This window comes from Hylobates moloch, unplaced genomic scaffold (genome assembly GCF_009828535.3).
Source record: "Hylobates moloch isolate HMO894 unplaced genomic scaffold, HMol_V3 SCAFFOLD_9, whole genome shotgun sequence".
Taxonomy (NCBI): domain Eukaryota; kingdom Metazoa; phylum Chordata; class Mammalia; order Primates; family Hylobatidae; genus Hylobates; species Hylobates moloch.
Window position 1 is genome coordinate 78958780 of NW_026652284.1, and position 21430 is coordinate 78980209.

General features: G+C 35.4%; 1 protein-coding gene across 7 annotated transcripts in view; it reads right to left on the minus strand.

Annotated features, from left to right (window-relative positions):
• The window catches only part of STK3 (serine/threonine kinase 3), a 427140-nt gene that overhangs the window by 270195 nt on the left and 135515 nt on the right, over window positions 1-21430 (minus strand). The gene's annotated exons all lie outside the window — the stretch shown is intronic.

A 21430-nucleotide genomic window follows, 5' to 3' on the forward strand; every position in this document is an offset into this window, starting at 1 on the left:
AAGTAGTAGAACCAAACTGTCCAGCTCTTAACCATTATGTTTTCTTGCTTCTCTGATAATATGCCATTTCAGTAGATAATGAAAGGAAATGAGGGCAGGAGAGAGACCCGCAGGGTTATATGGAAGAATAGAATTCCTAGCAAAAAGAAAAGCCACCACAAATCTTATAAACTCAATGAAAAATAGATATAAATACATTAAAATATTTGTATTATAATCTTAGACTCAACCTTAAAATATGTGGCTGAAACAACAATTCCTCACATGTATAGAAAAATGTTTAAGTTTTATCACCTTATCACTCAAGAATTGATCAGATAAAGTACTCAGGATTAAAATGCAAAAAAGCAAAAAAAGGTATTAAGAGTATCTTAATGTGATTTCTTAAAATTTGTTTCTAAAACTAAATGCTAGAATTATATAAAGTGAAGAAACACAGACACATTCTCAATAAAAATGGAAATAAAACTAGAATAACTGTCTACCACCCCTATGTACTAATACTGTAATGGATCCTTTACACACAATTTCTCATTTAGTCCTCACAATAAGCCTGTGATTCCAATAAATCTATTGTGTCCATTTAATATATAAAGAAAGTAAAATTTAGGAGAATCAGTATATTGCCCTAAAGTCACACAATAGGAAAAGAGGGAAGAAATAAAATACAAATTTGTAAAACATCGCTGTATACCTTAAACATATACAATCTTTATATGTCAATATATCTCAATAAAGCTGCTGAAAATATGAATTTGTATGATGGCATGTGCACAGACTATTAGATCCAAGAAAATCAATTTTCTACGGTAAATAAGTTCAGCAAAATTGTAGGATATACGGTAAATGCAAAAAAGTAATTCCCTATTGAAGCTGGACTGTGCGGTAGAAAAAAAATGAGCTTTAGAGCAAAATACGCTTGATTCAAGTCAGGCAGAGGAGGCTATGGAGTTAACTGAAAAGGGAGTGCTGCTGAGATTAGTATCTGCAGGGTCATGCTTGCAATAACCCTAGTGGATGCACCAGTGACAAAGTTGCTCAGCAACAACAGCAAACTAAAGCAAACATATCTGTTCCTAGTTCTGAGAGATCAAAAGGCAACCATCCCAAACTATGTAAGAAGTTAAGAACCTTACTCCCTTTAAGCCCTCATTCTCTTCTCTTCTCAATACTAGTACTTCTACCTCCTGTTAACTACCTCATTTTTCTTTCTTTCCTTGCTCTTTGACTCTTTCTTGCTGACGCTTCCCTACTAGGCCTTTTTTTTTCCTTTCAGTCACCCCCTGTTGAACTGCTTTCTTCCCTCTCACCACCAGTTTGGTTTCAAGAGCATTCTTAAATAACTTCATTACCTCCAAATAAATTTTGATCTCAAAGGTCATAGCTCTTCTTCCAATATTAGTAATTTAAGAATTACTAATGAGACAAATCCACATGTTAACATGAGACAATTCCACATGTTACAGAGTTAAAAAATGGGTCAAACACACTGACCTGTTTATGTTAAAATATTATATGGCTTTAGAAAAAAATTATGCCCTAAATACAATATGCGCTGCATTAACAACTGCATTAACGACATTTTAGTCCTTTAGATACGCAAATACTTATTGTGTTACAATTGCCTACAGTATTCAGTACAGTAACATGCTGTAATCTAGGAGCAACAGGTTTGTAATCTAGGAGCAACAGGCTATACTATATACCCTAGGTGTATAGACAGCTCTGTTATCTAGGTTTGTATAAGTTCACTCTATGATATTATTCACAGATTTCTCAGAATGTATTTCCATCATTAAGCAATGCATGACTGTATTAAAAATTCTTTCATACAATTTTTCATTATTTTCGCAAAATTCAAGGAGTAATATATCACTTATTTAACAAATGTTAACAGGATATTTCAGAAGATTAGTGTCAAAAGAAACTCAATTATTGCTTTAATGTCTCTCAGCACCACATTTCTTTTCCATTTGGACTTAATAACACCTTACATATACAAATGATTCACAAAGGAAAGACAAGTCCTCTACAGTTTACTATCATGAGAATCAGAAACCAGTAATCACACAATGCTTTTAATTCTTATCATATTACTAAAATTTTATCAGAAACAGATGTCAGCAACACAATTTTGATGGAATTACTTTTTTTTTTACTTTCATAACAAATTAAGCATTGCTCAGTTGAAAAGTTATAATGTCACAAGCCTTGAGGCAGCATTAGGTGCCATAATTTGAACTGATGCAGTGTAGAGTCTGCATGCTAGTAGAAAAGAATTTATTAGCTACATTGTTGATGATTATTTAACTAGCAAACTCCAAGGTTTTTTAAAAACACTTCCAATCAATTAAATATCTAAGAAAACTAATAAAATAACTCAGTTTTTTAGATGTATAGTTAACATAGCAATATATAAGTTAGCAATACAGCTGCAAAACAGGTGGAAAATATAACAATTAAAATGACTTCCATCCTTTTGGTAGGAAGTAGCTTAAAAAAACAAATAAAATAAAAATAAAAACAAAAACAAAAAATAAAATGACTTCCAAAGAACAAACCAGGCAAATGGTTTATGTCCCTAAATAAGCTAAAGCCTAGAGATAAAGAAATTTAGTGGGTAAAAAGGAAAGATAATCTATACTAAAAATAAAACCAAAAAAAATGAACGAAGACGATGAATGGATAAACAAAATGTGGTATAAACATATAATTGAATATTATTTAGCCTTAAAAAGGAAGAAAATCACATGCTAAATACAGATGAAGCTTAAGGACATTATGCTAAGTGAAATAAGCCCATTGCAAAAAGAAAAATACTCTATGATTACACTTACAGGAAGTATCTAAAGTAGTTAAATTATCATAGAGACATAAAGTAGAATGGTAGTTACCAAGGGCTGGAGGGAGGAAGCAATGGGGAGTGGTTACTTAATGGGTAAGAGTTGCAGTTGTGCTAGATGAAAAAATTCTGCAGATCTGCTGTACAACGATTTGAATACACTCAACGCTACTGAACTGTGCACTGAAAAACACTTAAGATGGTAAATTTTATTTTTTTAACCACAATTAAAAATAAAAGCTTTTTAAAAGAATGTAAAGTAAAAATGTAAGATCTGTAGCACAATTTTTCTTACAGGCAAAGAAATGGTACATCTTACAGGTAAAACATGTATGTTATGTGTTACAACTTTAGGGAAGCCAAAGGTTTTAATATCTGATGCCCAATGAATGTGATATAGCAGCTCTCTCCATATCAGTTCTGACAAACACTATCAACTTTATTTCTTAAAACTGTCCCTTAGCCATATTCATTCACCCCTCTCCCACCAATGTTGTAGGATTCCAAGCCAAGACTTTTTGCTTTGAAGCCCTTCACCACTGCAATCAGTACGCAACATACAACTTTCCATCCAGTATTTGTCAGTCAAGATATCACATTAGGTTTTCCCTTCCCGCTTCTCTTCACTTTCCCATCATCACTGTAGAAACCTCTGCTACCTGGGACTTCCTCTCCCTCCTCAAAAATGAAGAAGAAATTAAGACATTCCCAGATAAACAAAAACTGAGAGAATTCATTGCTAGTAGACCTGCCCTGCAAAAAACAAAAAGGATGTTCTTCAGGTAGAAATGAAAGGACACTAGATAGTAACTTAAATCCACACAATGAAATCAAGAGTACAGCAAAGGTAACTATACAGGTAAACGTAAAAGACAGTATAAATGTATTTTTTCCTTTTCTTTGTAACTCTTTAGAGCACTCCTATCATAAGTATAAATTACAATTTTTAAAATGTCACGCTACAATTCAATAGGTAAATACTGAACCTGTTTCAAGAAGTACGTTTTATATTTCACTTCTAGAATAGAGATAGCTAAAGGAAATACAGCCTCTTTGAAAACAAGGAAATGCTTCAAAACAAATCTCTGGTAGATGAACTACCCCTCACATGTCATAGGCATATAGTACTCTTATAACTTGATCATTTAGCTCAGTGGAGTTTTAAAATACTAACTACATCTTATTTTACCTCTTTTATATCTCTGGAACCTGTCCCTTTTTCTCTATCACCACAGCTAATACCTTAATCCAGGGTATCATCATTTCTCCCCTGGATTATTGGCAGCCTCCTAATGGGTATTCCTAACATTAGTCCTGCTCCACTCTAATCCTTTTCCTACACTGATGCCATTAGTGACATAGCAACAACAACAAAAATCAGATCCCACCATTCTGCTCAAAATTTTCAAGCGGCCTCCCATAATCTTCAGGGAGGAAAAATTTAAATTCCCAAATAATATACAGGTCAGGACATGACCACTACCTCTGTCTCCAGTATTAGAATCACCATATACATAAATAATCTACACCCACATTCTCTGCTACAGCCCTTAAGAGCTATTTAGGATCCCAGAATACCATACATCTACTTTTATACATGCTCACCTTCTCTGATTAGAAAAACCTTACTTTGTAGCACACCCCCATCTCTACTTCTTCAGTCTTCAGGACTCAGTGCCTATACCTACACCCACCCTAATTCCCAATAATGCTGAGTTATATCATCTCATAGATTCTAGTCATAATTACCACAGTACTTACCAAAATGTACTATAAACACCTGCTTGCTGTGTATTTATCCCAGAGACTGTAAGCTTCTTAAGCATAAAGATTGTTCTTACTTCTATTTTTTGTCCCTAGTATATGCACAAAATGCCTGCCATGGAGTAAGTGTTTAATCAGTGTTTGAAAAAAATGAATGAAAGGATGAAGCAGGTTGTACATTGAGAGACCCATGGAGAAGCTGTTCAATTTTTACTATCTATAACAAAAACAAACATCAAAATTAATAATCTGATAAAACTGAAATACCAAAATTAAACTTTACTAACTTTGTAATCAGTAAAAATAAGTAAATCAATATACTAATGTAATTCTTAATTTTTGTAGTTCATTCTTCAAAATATTTTATTCAAGAAAGTGGGATCCAGCAAAAAAAATGGAGACCCTCCCCAAAAGTTTTACAACCAGAAAATGAGCTTCTTTCAAATTCTGATGCGGAATTCCCAAGTAATCTTGCAGCAAATTAAACAGGATCTATGATCCATATGTAGGCCTTGAGTATTAAACTTATTTTGTCTTATTAACAGTATTGGAGGGATTTTTTTTAACACCATGGATTAAAAAGTGAAAATGAGTTTTTTAAAATGGAAAAGTAAAGCTTAAATAACACTCTATCTATGGTTTTGCAAATGTGTTATGAAGCCTTTGAAACCACAAAATTTCCAACAGACCTAAAAATGTATAATGTGCTATATGTCAAGCTGTATTTCTTTTTTTTTTTTATACTGTAAGTTTTAGGGTACATGTGCACAACATGCAGGTTTGTTACATATGTATACATGTGCCACGTTGGTGTGCTGCACCCATTAACTCGTCATTTAACATTAGACATATCTCCTAATGCTATCCCTCACCCCTCCCCCCACCCCACAACAGGCCCTGGTGTGTGATGTCCCCTTCTTGTTATTTCAAGATGGATTAACGACTTAAGTGTTAGACCTAAAACCATAAAAACCCTAGAAGAAAACCTAGCCAATACCATTCAGGACACAGGCATGGGCAAGGACTTCATGTCTAAAATACCAAAAGCAATGGCAACAAAAGCCAAAATTGATAAATGGGATCTAATTAAACTAAAGAGCTTCTGCACAGCAAAAGAAACTACCATCAGAGTGAACAGGCAACCTACAAAATGGGAGAAAATTTTTGCAATCTACTCATCTGACAAAGGGCTAATATCCACAATCTACAATGAACTCAAACAAATTTACAAGAAAAAAGCAAACAATCCCATCAAAAAGTGGGCGAAGGATATGAAAGACACTTCTCAAAAGAAGACATTTATGCAGCCAACAGACACATGAAAAAATGCTCATCATCACTGGCCATCAGAGAAATGCAAATCAAAACCACAATGAGATACCATCTCACACCAGTTAGAATGGCCATCATTAAAAAGTCAGGAAACAACAGGTGCTGGAGAGGATGTGGAGAAATAGGAACACTTTTACACTGTTGGTGGGACTGTAAACTAGTTTAACCATTGTGGAAGTCAGTGTGGCGATTCCTCAGGGATCTAGAGCTAGAAATACCATTTGACCCAGCCATCCCATTACTGGGTATATACCCAGAGGAATATAAATCATGCTGCCATAAAGACACATGCACACGTATGTTTACTGCAGCACTATTCACAATAGCAAAGACTTGGAACCAACCCAAATGTTCAACAATGATAGACTGGATTAAGCAAATGTGGCACATATACACCATGGAATACTATGCAGCCATAAAAAATGATGAGTTCATGTCCTTTGTAGGGACATGGATGAAGCTGGAAACCATCATTCTCAGCAAACTATTGCAAGAAGAAAAAACCAAACACCACATGTTCTCACTCATAGGTAGGAATTGAACAATGAGAACACAAGTTGTATTTCTAAGGTGGGAGAAAGGTTACACAGTCTTTAATACTTTCTCCTTTACATCAAACTTTTCCTCATATATAAAATAGAGCAAAAATAGTACCTTTTTTTCAAAGGATTGTTGAGAAGACTAGAATTCACGTATCACACTTTTGCCTCATGCACAATAAAAACTTTGTACATGTTTAGGTGTTATTATTACTATAATTATTATGACATGTCCAAGTCCCAAAAAGTTACCAGCAGTATACTCTTCAGAGGAAAACAAAACACACCACTCAGATAAATCTATATTCATTAATGAATATATCTACATACCAAACCTGTCCTCATTTCTTTCTACTGATTCCCATCTAATTGAAGAGAGATTTTAGTAGTATTCTGCTATAGATTGACTCTTAAATCACTTCACTAATAAAGTCCCATGAAAATTTAACCACCACCAAAAAAAAGGGGATCAGCACTTAATCGCAATCCTGGATTGCAATATGAATGATCAGATGCTACCCCGGTCTGGGTCTTTATTTCTTCATCTGTCCAATGGCAATCACAGTTCCTATCGGATCTCATAGGGTTAACGATCTGTGAGAATTTAAAAAATATAATTTATGTAGAATTGTTTGCTAAGCTTGAAAATATTTCATAAATACAGACTAATAATACTATTTTTGTACAATGCCAAACAATATATATTCTACATTTTAGGCAGATTGTCTTTGCTTCCTTCAGAACTAGGTCTTGACTCTTTAGCCCAACTTTATTTAGTTTGGATATATAAAACAACATCTTATAAGGCGTTCCCTTCAAGGGTACTTTATATTACTATGCATAAGAAATGCCTTCCATATTAACTGAAAACGAGATGAAATGAACTAATAAGTTCACCGAAAGCATAAGTGACTAAGAGGAGAAAGAATGATCTCTGGCTTTGAGGATTCTATTAGAAGTACTGCCTATAATCCCAGCTACTCAGGAGGCTGAGGCAGGAGAATTGCTTGAACCCGGGAGACAGAGGTTCCAGTGAGCCAAGATCACACCATTGCACTGCAGCCTGCGCAACAAGAGCAAAACTCTGTCTCAATTTAAAAAAAAAAAAAAAAGTATCTAGGTATAGTAAGTAGTTTAACTAAAAACAGTCTTAGAAACATGGATCCCAATTCCTACCCTAAATCCCACTAGGACACAACATTCTTATCATGATATGTACTGTGCTTTCTTGCCAAGGTACTCAGCATTAAGAAGGCAAATTCCCAGAAAGAATGAAAAGTGTAAGAATGTATGTGCACTAACTTTAACTTCCTAGTGTATGCCAAACACTATCTTTACCTTTCTCATTTAACTCTCAAAACAAACTTGAAAAGTATTACATCTCTTTTACAGATGATTACATTACGTATTTCACAGAGATAGTATTAGACAGAACAAAATGCTAAAACTAAAGGTCTGACTTCAAAGGCGGTTCTTTCTATTTCACCACACTATTGATCCTATGAAGCAGAAGCCAAAATTTTAAAATGTCATCAGAGGGTTGTATCCCCATTGAAATAGCTGGTTACATAAACCATCAAGGTTTCTTTTTGTTTGTTTTTTGAGATGGGGTCTTGCTCTGCTGCCTAGGCTGGAGTGCAGTGGCACAATCACGACTCACTGTAGCCTCAGCCTTCCCAGGCTCAAGCAATCCTCCCACGTCAGCCTCCGGAGCAGCTGGGACTACAGGTATGTGCAACTGCGCCCACCTAATTTTATTTTTTGTAGAGACAAGGTCTCACTATGTTGCCCAAACTGGTCTCAAACTCCTAGACTCAAGTGATCCTCCTACCTCAGCCTCCCAAAGTGCTGTGATTATAGGCATGAGCCACCACCACACCTAGTACCCATCCTGATTTTTTTTTTTTTTTTCTGAGACGGAGTCTTGCTCTGTCACCCAGGCTGGAGTGCAGTGGCGCGATCTCGGCTCACTGCAAGCTCTGCCTCCCGGGTTCACGCCATTCTCCTGCCTCAGCATCCCGAGTAGCTGGGACTACAGGCGCCCACCACCACACCCAGCTAATTTTTTGTATTTTTAGTAGAGACGAGGTTTCACCGTGTTAGCCAGGATGGTCTCGATCTCCTGACCTCGTGATCCACCCGCCTTGGTCTCCTAAAGTGCTGGGATTACAGGCGTGAGCCACTGCGCCTGGCCCATCCTGATTTTTAAGGAAACTTCAACATGAGTTCTTCCAGTCCCTTTTAAATGATGGACACTGCCAAGAAGTAAATTTCACCTAATAACTGGTTTATCCAGAAAGAAAACTGACTCCTCATTCAAATGGCATTATATTAAACCAGAATAATCTCCTTACCTTGACACAATGGTTTTTGTAAATGTAAAAAAAAAAAAAAAAAAAAAATCACACTGAGGTATTCTGATTCATCCAACGACATTTTCTATATTAGCCTAGTAACATATAGAATAAAGTAATATACAAGAAAACTTAGGGGTAGACAGGTAATTATTCAGCCACATGCTTCTCAATAAGAAAAATGATGTATCTACTGTCAGAAAAAGTAATCTTATAGTAAAAAACAGCAGCAGGATATTACTTGTAATAGATGTTAAATATTTAGTGGCTTTGTTAGTTCTATATAGTTATACCTAATCGAGTGTAGAGATTTAGCCTCATAAATATTTCTATAACAGAATATAACCTATATTTCTTAACACACAAGGCAAATGTAAATAAAACAAAGATTTGCTGGTCTATATACCCAATTCTTTAAAAGTAAACCAAAATTTTCCCATATAAACTTTCCTTTGGAGAACATAGGAATAAATCCCATTTGATGAAGGAAATTACCAAAAGAATACACATTGATCTAACATGTCTGGCTCAGTTTGCCTATTATAAACAATTCTGGTCTCTGGACATGAAAAACTAATAATTTTCAGCCACTTGTTTTATTACATCTAAGTCTCAATTATCCACAACTAAAAAAGATACAATAATGACCTTTTACAATGTCCCAAACACATGAATCAATCATAGAGCAGGTGGAAAAATGCTAGAAAAGCTAACATTTGTGTCAGCTTTACCTCACTCTCACAGGAGTCTCAACAGTATAAACCTTAATTCATATATCTTGACCGCCCAGAGCCTTCCAGAAAAAAGGATCATATTGTCTTTTTTAAAAATCTCAATTGTCAATAACTGAAGGAAAGCAAGCATAGCTTTCCAAAACAACTGAGTCCAGATATTTTTCCCATTGTTGCTGTCAATTACTTTTCTAATTTCTAATTTTAATTCTAATAAAAACTTCAGCATAACTAAGAAAGACAAACTAAAACTACTCAGGAATTTTCAGGCAAATTATGTGTCCTAAACTCTTTTACTCCAACATGAGTTCACAAACTCTGACAGATGTTTTATAACTCTGTTTAAATATTTAGTCAGTAAAAGGATAAAATTTTTAAAAAACAGAATGATTTCATTCTTTTCAAAAACCAGGGTGGTCTATGGGCAATTTTGGTACTAGCGGTGTTGCCCGGAGAACAAAATGAAAACAGGTGTCATCAAATTCAAATTAAAGATTTACTTCTATTTTAAACCACCTTAAACAATGTTTCCATAAACTTTCTAACTGATACTACTATAAATTTGACAATATTTTACAACAAGAAAAGGATTATAAATTGTCTGTAGACCATCAAATTTTAACTGTAACAAATTTTGACTGATTGGCAACACTTCCTTTTAAAAAAATTTTTCATTAAATACGCAGCATCATTTTAAAAATTGAATGTATAAAAGGCAAGTCAAAATAAGAAAAGAGAGCAAGTATAGATTCTGATAGTCTTTTCTGAAAGATTTTACTTTGTTTTGAGCCTATGCTGTTTTAAAAATAAAAAATGAAGTATAAAACAAATGTAAATTCACAACATATAAGGAAAAAGTTATACAATTAGTAACATGACAATCGTAACTTTTCCTCATAAACTTAATTGAACTATAATCTTTAATGTTAAAAAAATCCATTAATTTTTGTGTCTTATTTTGGTAATGAAAAGAGTAGAAATACTTGGTTTCTACCATTAAATAGCACTTATTTTTATTCTTAGAAGAGATGATGAAGCAAGTGACTCACCATATAAACTTAATCAATGCTTAAAAATACATTAGAGTATTAGACACTTTCTCAGGTGTTTAATACAGTTTCAGTGACAAAATGCACTTAATTTTGTTAAAAGCTTTAAGAAATTTTTAAATAGGTAATATTGCAGATTGGTTGATGTTCTTCTTAATAAAACTGTTCAAGATTCTTTCAGAATGGATTAAATACTTACCCAGTGAGGATTCTAGATACAGGTCAGATGAGGTGTACATTCTTCAGTATTATTAATTTAAACAGAATTAATTTCTCTTTGTATCAGTTTTGACACGTGAAAACTTCCTAAACTTTTAGGGGCATTTAATCTTGCACTGAGGAGAGTCCTTTTATCTTGACTGTGAATAATCAAATTCCATTGTCATTTCAAATCTTTCAGACAGTTCAAAGTTTTATTTTTAGCAGTGCTTTAGGGAGGCACAAGTTGGTTCACTAGTGTGGAATCATAATTTAGAGTCAGCTCCACTAGTTGGATTCTTTCTAATATTTATTAGTTTCATCAACTAGTTTTCAAAAAAGCTTAAAGTTTCAGTATTAATAGATAAATGTCTTTGAAACTAATATTTCTAGCTTAAAGTTTCCCCCATTAAATTGTATTTATAAAAATAATATAAAATCTTTTTTCAGATTAGTACATGTATTTTAATAGTAAAAGAAAAATAAACAGCATTATATAATGTTGAACAATATAAAACTTCCTTTACAGTTACAGTTTAAAATAATCTCACTTGTGCATAATTATAAAATTACTATACTCATCTATTGCTTACTTTGAAAGTGATTAATCAAAGTCAGAGAAAGCCAACCATCAACTGAAGTGTGTTTCAAATTTCCTTCTCAGAGGCACATCAAAAAAAGATGAGTCAATTTTACTTTAATTAAAACCTTGTTTAAGAATATGAAATACATGTTTTCTATATAATTCCAATTATATTTCAGTTGTGTTCAGCTTTCAAACTGCCTCTGCTACTTGATTACACGTGCCAAATTAATTTTTTTTTTTTTTTGAGACGGAGTCTCACTCTGTTGCCTAGGCTGAAGTGCAATGGCGTGATCTCAGCTCACTGCAACCTCCATCTCCTGGATCCAGGCAATTCTCCTGCCTCAGCCTCCTGAGTAGCTGGGATTACAGGCACGCACCACCACACCCGGCTAATTTTTGTATTCTTAGTAGAGATGTGGTTTCATCATATTGATCAGGCTGGTCTTGAACTCCTGACGTCATGATCCACCCGCCTCGGCCTCCCAAAGTGCTGGGATTACAGGCGTGAGCCACTGCGCCCAGCCCCTTAATCTTGTCTTTTAAATCATATAAACAGTTCTAAAAAAAAGTCTTGGATTTTTTTATTGTTCTAGTAGGTATTGTTCTAGAAGCAAGACTCCTCTAATTGATCATAACACCAAGCCTACCCCTTAGGTGACAGTTCAGATGTGTGTTTTTGGTTGGTTCAAATACAGGAAGACACCCTTTGTATACATTTGACTAATTAGTCAAAGAATAAGAAGGCAGGGGAAAGAAATTTATCTAAAATATTTTTTGACTAATACATAGCAGTCTTCCAAAAATTCAAAGTGGAATTTTTAGAGAAACTACATGTTCTAACATGTTCTCTTAGGGTGCTTCATACAGATCGTCAAGGAAGTATCCCCAAAAAAATCAACGAACACCTGGAATACAGGGTCTTCAACAGAATCAAGCAACATGTTACACAACTGAGGGTAACAAAGTATCAGTCCCTACAACACTTGTGTCAAACAAATCTGTTTCTCCTTTCACCTTACTTACCTCCTTTCTCCTACTTATGGCCTAGCCCTTCGAAGATACCCAAACACAGGAAAGATTAAAGATCCCTTTCACATGATAGAAGAAATAACTCACTGATAAAATGAAGAGATGTTCAGAAGGCTGTAGCTGCTAGCATTCTTCCACCATAAGCTTCTCCACCTATATCTGTAGTAGATAACTGTAATTTTAGATAACTTTTCAACCCTTTTGAAGGGTTTCAGGTTAACAAATATTTGAAAATTAGTATTCACAACACTGTATATAAAAATGAATAGAGGCCAGGCGCAGTAGCTCATGCCTGTAAATCCCAGCACTTTGGGAGGCCAAGTCAAGTGGATTGCTTGAGTCCAGGAGTTCGAGACCAGCCTGGGCAACATGGTGAAACCCCATCTCTACAAAAAATACAAATATTAGCTAGGCATGGTGGTGTGTGCCTATAGTACCAGCTACTCCAGAGGCTGAGGCGAGCAGGTGCCTAGGCTCAAGGGGTGAACTGTGATCGCACCACTGCTCTCCAGCTTGGGTTACAGAGTGGGGCCTTGTCTCAAAAAAAAAAAAAAAAGAAAGAAAGAAAAGAAAGAAAATGAAGGAAGTACGGACTCAGGAAAGAAGTACTGATACATGATAAGCAACAATCTAGATGCAAATAAAAATCATTAGATTTAATATAACATCTTTAGGCTCAAATGGAAGCTCACTAAATATTAGGTCAACACTGATAGAGACAGGAAGCAGACAAATCCTGGTCAGATAGGATGAAACCCCACCTTCAAGCCAAAAACAGCCTAAAACCCATGACCCAGAGAGATTACTTCTATTTCTGTTTGCCTGCTCTTTCCCAACTGGTTCTTTCTGAATAATGCTTTTTAACCAATCAAATGTTGCCTTTTCCAATACTACCTATGGCCCACAGGACCCCCAATCCTGTGCCTATAAAAACCCCAGATCTAGCCACACTGAGAGAGATGACCCAACTTTGGGTGAGAGACCACCTTCTTGTCCGCTCTCTAGACTGAGAGCTGCTTCATCACTCAATAAAATTCTTCATCCTTCAATTGTCAGCATGACCTCATTCTTCTTGGACACGGGACAAGAACTCGAGACCCACTGAATGCGGGGGCTAAGTGTGCAGTGGGATCCACTGCACTGTGGCAGCTGTGGGATCCACACTGGAGTGCAAGCCAGATGCGGCCTGGCAGGCTGAGTAGATGGGACACCTGCTCCTGCAAGCCCAGCAAAGGGGCCAAGAAAAATCCTGCATCAACACTATTTAAATGTTAAAGGGAAAGTCAATATAAATAACATGTATAACACACTAAAAATATATTGCTGATAAGGCAAAATGAAAGTAGAGAATGTAAAATAAAGCTCTCTGGGATAAGAACCTTCTCTTATAACATTCTGACAATGGCTGAACTTCCAGAAACATTATCTATGAAATTAAGGATAGCCTTTGTAAATAGAAGGGCTAACTCCTTACATGAAGACTTAGCACCCAAAACTATTGTGTGAATCCATCTGAGGGGGAAAAAACCCATTTCCATGGTAAGGAACAAAGCAGAGACAAAGTTCATTACAGCTACATACAAATGGAAATGCCATAAATTACATAAAAGCTCATACAATGAAGAAATTAGCAACACGGTTATTTGTATACATACAAAGACAGCAGGAAATAAAATATTTTATATTATATGAAAACAAAATGCTTAAGAACTCACTGACACAGTTCTTTGAGAAATATGCTCAGGTGTTTGTATACCAATTTTTTAGTTTTGGGTGTTTTTTGGTTTTTTGTTTTTGTTTTTTGGGACAGGGTCTCTTGCTCTGTCACCCAGGCTAGAGCGCAGTGGTGCAATCATGGCTCACTGCAGCCTCAACCTCCTGAGCTCAAAAGATCTTCCCACCTCAGCTTCCAGAGTAGCTGGGACCATAGGCATATACCACCACACTGGGATACTTTTTAAAAAATCTTTTGTAGATAACAGTGATATGGTTTGGTTCTGTATCCCCATCCAAATCTTACCTTGAATTGTAATAAACCTCAGGTATCAAGGGTGGGACCAGGTGGAGATAACTGAATCACAGGGGCAGTTTCCCCCTGCTGTTCTCATGATAGTAAGTGAGTTCTCATGAGATGTGATGGTTTTATAAAGGGCTTCCCCCTTTGCTCGCCACTCATTCTCTCTCCTGCCGCCCTGTGAAGAGGTGCCTTCAGGCCTTCTCAGCCACGTGGAACTGTGAGTCAATTAAACCTCTTTTCTTTACAAATTACTCAGTCTTGGGTATTTCTTCATAGCAGCATGAGAACGAACTAATACAGACAGGGTCTCTCAAATTTGCCCAGGCTCATCTTGGACTCCTGGGCTCAAGTGATCCCCCAACCTCAGCCTCCCAAATACGTAGACCCAGCACTTTGGAAGGCTGAGGCATGGTGGGCGGTGGGCGGTGGTGGGAGGGGTGCTGGTGGGGAGGGGGTTATAGGGTGTGGTTGGGAGGGTGTTGTACCAAGGGGCTTGAGGTCTCAAAGAGCTATGAGCCTGCCACTGCACCACAGCCTGGGCGACAGAGAGAAACCTCGTATGGGAAAGAAAGAATTTTTGTTTTGTTTTGTTTTACAGCTTTGGGAAAGACCTTTTCTACGGAATCATATATCTGATATTACAATAAAATTATGACTCAAAAATTTGTTTTACATAAAATCTCTCATCTACATGTCTTCAAGCTAATTACTTAAACAACATCACCATCTCTTCCACAGGCACTAGCACATTTAGAAAAGAAAGAGGTTTGGGTTTTGTTTTGTTTTTTTTTCCTGTACTCAAAGTTCAGCTAAGTAAAGAAACAATTATTTCCCAAAGGTTTCAAAGCAATTGCCTCAGTAAATCAAAAGAATGCTTTCCTATTAGCAAAGCCATATAATTTAAGAGTAAAGGGTTATTTAAGATGATTTAACTTTTCTCAAAGAAAAAAGTAAAAAGTTAGGTGGCAATACAGTTAATGACCAGAATTCTGGAAAACTGCCAAATTCAGGCACATTCTAACCATCAAGTTATTACTATTTAGTGGAAGTGGGGGGCAGTCACGAAGAACTTTTTATGCAGGTTTAAATTTTACATACAGAGAAGCCATATAATTATTGTGAAAAACTTCAAGGGATTCAAAAAGAAGCTATGACACTTTGCTCTGTTTCTTTAAAAAAAAATGCACATTTACTGACTTTGGTATTTAGTTCCAAAAATATCAAAAATATCAGAAAGATAATGTCTATATTTAATATTTGGTATTACATATTTTGGTTATGGCTTCTAAACTTTCTCATAGCCCAGGCACTCAGCTATTCAACCTAAATTTTTCCAGTTGCCTCAATGTTACATAATTCCCTTTCCAATTTTGTTCAGTCATACTTACGATCTACTTTATACAAGGATGAATAAAACACTATTTTACATCTAGGTCATAAGACCAGGATATAAAGTCCAGTGTCTGGGTTCTAATCCTGGTTCTACCAATTACTAGTTCTTTATTCTCTCTATACCTTACTTTTATCATCTGTAAGCTGTAGATATAGTACTAACACCCACAAAATAGGGTTTGATGTGAGAATCAAATAAGTTAGTATACAAAAAATACTCAGAACACAACCATATAAAGGAATAAAATGTGTGCTACAACATAAATGAACCTCGAAAACATTAAGCTAAGTGAAAGGAGCCAGACACAAGGGTCACATATTGCATGATTCCATTTAGATAAAATATATAAGTCTATAAAGACAGAATGCAAACTGGTGGTTGCCAGGATGGGAGGGGTGGGGAGGGGCAGGTGGGATGATGGAGAATGGGGATAAAATGCTTAAGAAGTACCGGGCTGTATTTTGGAGTGAAAGAAATGTTTTAGAACTAGATAAGAGTTCTGAATGCCACTGAACTGTTCACTTTAGAATGGTTAATTACATGTTATATGAAATTCATCTCAATAATTTCAAATTTTAAAAAAAGAAATAAAAAACAATTTATTAACACCATCCAAAAAAAATACTTACAACAATAGCAGTGATACAAAATGCGTTCAGTAAATGTACACTATAATAATTATCAATGCCACATAAACTGGTAAATATGTAGAATACCATGTTACATTCCAAAGATTAAAATAAATATACATAGGCTTGGAGTTTATGTTTTCCTTTAAGTATTCACTTTAACAATTTATTTCTTTTAAATTCAGCATGAAATTACGTAATTCATCTACAAGGAACTCTCATTTCCTCCAAAAGAGACACTCAGAGACAAAATACATATGAAAAATGGCAACTAAAAATTTATTTTGTACATTTACTGCTACATGTCATCCAAGTTATGTTATTTTAACATACAGTGTTTATGTGTTAAACTATCTGGGAAATAAAGAGATGACATGCATGAAGAAAATATACACAAAAGGACAACCAAAGAATTATTTTGTAAATTTAACCCCACAAATTATAAATATTATATTGTTACATTCAGTTGTTTAAATAATATAATATATAAAATACCACTAAAAGACTCACACACATACTTATAAACTCAATGAAATGTTCAGTTTGGGATGAATCAGAAAAAAATGAGAAAACATCTTCATAATGGGATACAAAAATGGAATTTAGAACTGGATCAGCCTGGAGAAACCAAATTTAAAAAAGACAAAATCATAGGGCTAGATTTGTGGATATGAGAAATCAATGAATTCATTTTCCTTTTTTGAGGCAAAAAAAGGTCAAAATAAAAAAGCATTCTATATATCAAACTTAACACATTTATACTATAGTTTAAAGAATATGTCAACAAATGAAGAGATCACAGTTCCCAAATAATTATAGCGGCCAAAAGGTCAAGTCTAAAAACCCTTCACTTCAAATAAAAAGCTACTAGAAGAGATTATGAGGCACTTTCTACTAATATCTCAAAGGAAAACTCATGAAATATTCAAAAACAAGAGAATAATTCATATTTTCCATTTCTTTGCCTCACATATTTGTTTTACTATTAGAAGAAGGCTGTTTTTTTGTTTTCTTTGTCATGCCTAATGTTTATCTTACAAATTTCTATTAAATGTGTTACCAAAAGTTCCTGTCGGGAATGGTAACTACATTTCACATACACATTTATAAACAACAAAAGAGAAAACTGTCATTAATTTTAATATGAAATTAAATTATTAGAATAAACTTTCAAACATATGTTGACAGCAGTCAAAGAATAGTGGCATGATGCATGTAGCCTTCACTGTTTCAAAAGCACAGAGTTTAAGTCAAGCTCCTTAAAACAGCCAAATGTTTTAACAAGTAAAGAAAAATATACATAAAGTGCTTCATGAATAAAAGTAGTTCAAATGAACAAGGCTTGTGGAAAATAAAGCATTGTACAGATTTTATATCAAACATGCAAAGACTGTTAATAACACTACACTACACTACATATGAGAAAGAACTCTCCAACTATAAGAATTGTTATATTAAAAACATACGTTATCTTTTTCTGTTAAGATCTTTAAACAAATAAGTCAGCTAGCTTCCTGAAATGATGCAAATGTGATTCAACCTAAAGATGTGATTTTCTTGCACGTCATGAGTTCCATAAATCTTTGAATACAAATATTATGCATTTTATATGCCACCTTATCTGTATGTCTATAAAAAAAATGGCTGAGCTATGGAAAAACAGTATGGTGGTTCCTCAAAAAAGTAAGCATGAAATTATCATATGATCCAGCAATTCCACTTCCAGGTATATACCTAAAAGAATTAAAAGCAGGGACTCAGGCCGGGCGTGGTGGCTCACGCCTGTAATCCCAGCACTTTGGGAGGCCAAGGTGGGCAGATCACGAGGTCAGGAGATCGAGACCATCCTGGCCAACACGGTGAAACCCCCTCTCTACTAAAAATGACAAAAAATTAGCCAGGCGTGGTGGCAGGCAGCCTGTAGTCCCAGCTACTCAGGAGGTTGAGGCAGGAGAATGGCGTGAACCCGGGAGGTGGAGCTTGCAGTGAGCCGACATTGCGCCACTGCATTCCAGCCTGGGTGACAGAGCGAGACTCTGTCTCAAAAAAGAAAAAAAAAAAGCAGGGACTCAAACAGAATATTTGTGTGTCCACATTCATAGCACGATTCACAAGAGCCAAAAGGTGGAAATAATCGAAGTGTCCATCAATAGATGCACAGATAAACAAAATGATGTGTACGCATAAATGAAATGTTATTCAGCCATAAAAGGATATGAAATTCTGATAGTTACTACGAGATGAATGAACCTTGAATACGCTGTGCTATATGAAAGCAGCCATACACAAAAGGACAAATATTTCTTGATTCCACTTATATGAGGTACCCAGAATAGTCCGATTTATAGAAATAGAAAATACAATAGTTGTAACTTGAAGCTAGAGGAGAAAGTAGTAGGAAGTAACTGTTTAACAGGCATAGAGTTTCAGTTTGGGATGATGAAAAGTTCTAGAGATGAATAGTGGTGATGTTGCAGAGTAATACGAAAGTATTTAACGCCACTTAACATTTAAATGGGGCGGAGCGCAGTGGCTCACGCCTGTAGTCCCAGCACTTTGGGAGGGCGAGGCAGGTGGATCACCGGAGGTCAGGAGTTAGAGACCATCCAGCCCGATCAACATGGTGAAACCCTGTCTCTGCTACATATACAAAAATTAGCCAGGAGTGGTGGCACATGACTGTAATCCCAGCTACCTGGGAGGCTGAGGCAGGAGAATCGCTTGAACCTGAGAGGCAGAGATTGCAGTGAGCTGAGATCACGCCATTGCACTCCAGCCTGGGGAACAAGAGTCAAACTCTGTCTTTAAAAAAAAAAAAAGTTAAACGGTAAATTTTGTTAAGTGTATTTTGCCACAATAAAAAAGGAAAAAAAAAAAAGGTTCTGTGTATGGATGGTAGTGATGGCTATATAACAGTGTAAATGTGTATGTAACATCTCTGAGTTGTACACTTAAAAATGTTAAAATGGTGAATTTATGCTTATTTCCACAATATTTTTAAAAGCTGGTTAAGGTCTTTCAGTAATTAGCTTCACTCTAAATTATTTTTAAGGCAGATCAGAATATTTATTTAGTTGCTCAGAGGCTTCTAAATACTTTGTAAGCAACTGAGCCACCACTATAGCTAATCAGCACCCCTACACCAATTATTGCCTAGCAAAGTATTACTGCCTTTCAACCCACTGGCCCTGCCTAAGTCTGGCAACCATATAAAATGCTTGATAGTGCTTCTGCATTAATAAGCAGTGAGCTCTTCAAATATAACACTTGATGCCCAGGCCAGGAGCAGGTTATAGACAGAGTATGCTTAAATCTATTTTCCCCATGGTTGATGACTAGACTTAAATCCTCAGTCACATTCCCTGCTACCTGGCTGGGGCCTTGTTTCATTATCTGTCACCCTTGGCCCTATTCCTTACATCTTTAATCCTCTCCTCTGGGTCCTACATCTCATTCTAAAATCAGACTAAGTCTCCTCATGCTATTAAAATCTTCCTGGACTCTGAAACCTTCAAATTTCAACGCACCCCACCACCCCCTCCCCCGCCACCCAACTTACTCCTCTTCTTGGCTACCAAACTTCATTTCTGGATCCCCCAGGAATTGACTTCAGCCCACTACTTGACTGAATTACACTCCTGAAAGTTAACCAAGACCTCCAATCTGATAACCTATTATTCATACTACCCAAAATAAAGGCAAAAAAGAAGAAAGAAGAAGAAAGATAAAGGAAGAAGGAAGAGGAAGGAAGAAGGAAGAAAAGGAAAGAAGACGGAAGGAGAAGGAGAAGGAGACGGAGATGGAGATGGAGACAGAGAAGAGGACAAACATTTGTAAAAGGTCATCAATCACAATCTCCTTAAAATTATTTTCTCCCTTAGCTGAAACTCTCCTAATTCTTCTCTTACTCTCTGGTCTCTATTATCTCCTTCCACCAAATCTCCAAATATGGGTACTTGTCATTCTGCCTTCACCCTTTTTCTTCCCTCTCCTAGGAATTTTTCAGAACTTTTCTTCTTGAAACTTTGCAAAACATTTGAAAATGTTTTTTACATTTTATATGAATACCACCAGCACAAGAGGTTGCAGAAGGAGTCAGGTAGTTGGAGAACAATTCTGCCTACCCCAGTAACTAAGAAGCTGGCAACAGAGGTATGCTTCCCTACTGCACATGTATATATCAGTGTCCAAGGTTAAGAAAACCACATTTGTATTTTTTGGCAGGTACAATACATTTTAAATGAAAAAAACATTTAGAATGTTTTCTTTTCAAAATGATTGTACTGCTAGAAGGAAGTATCTAACAATCTGTTCATTATTAATTGCATGTTTTCTGATATGGTTAATTATTTCAGCTTGATGTAATCATTCAGCTGGTTAAGACTGCTTACTGATACAAAGTTAAAGATAGGATGTACAAATGCAATTAAATATCAGTTTCTTAAGGTTAAAAAAAACAATAATTTCCTCCAATAGAGAGTTCTTAACATTCTATGTGGAAATAAAATTTGCAGAAAAGAAACAGAAAAATGAAATCCATAGAGAATTGATATGCTACACCTTAAATTAAAACTTCAGAATACTTAAATTCTTAAAAAGTATAATTTATATTTAATAATTTATGAGTATGAAAAATTAAAACCATAGACTTTTTTTAAACTTTAGGATTAATGACTAGTAATGGCTTCTTTGCATAAGTTGCTTCCTTTTGCCTTAAAGAAACCATACATTTTAAAGTTTGATCATAAAAACAGAATGTATATGAGATTATTTCACTTCAGCAATTTTTAAAATATTTTAAGGCTCAAAAACTTAAGGATGTGGGAAAGTGATCAAGATGTAGTGATAAAGGAAAAAAAGAAAGTTATAAAACAATGTAATCTCATGATTCCAATTTTGGTTAAAAACCAGCATGTACTAATGGGCACAGCAGATACACAAAGTACACAGAAGCCCATATATCAAAA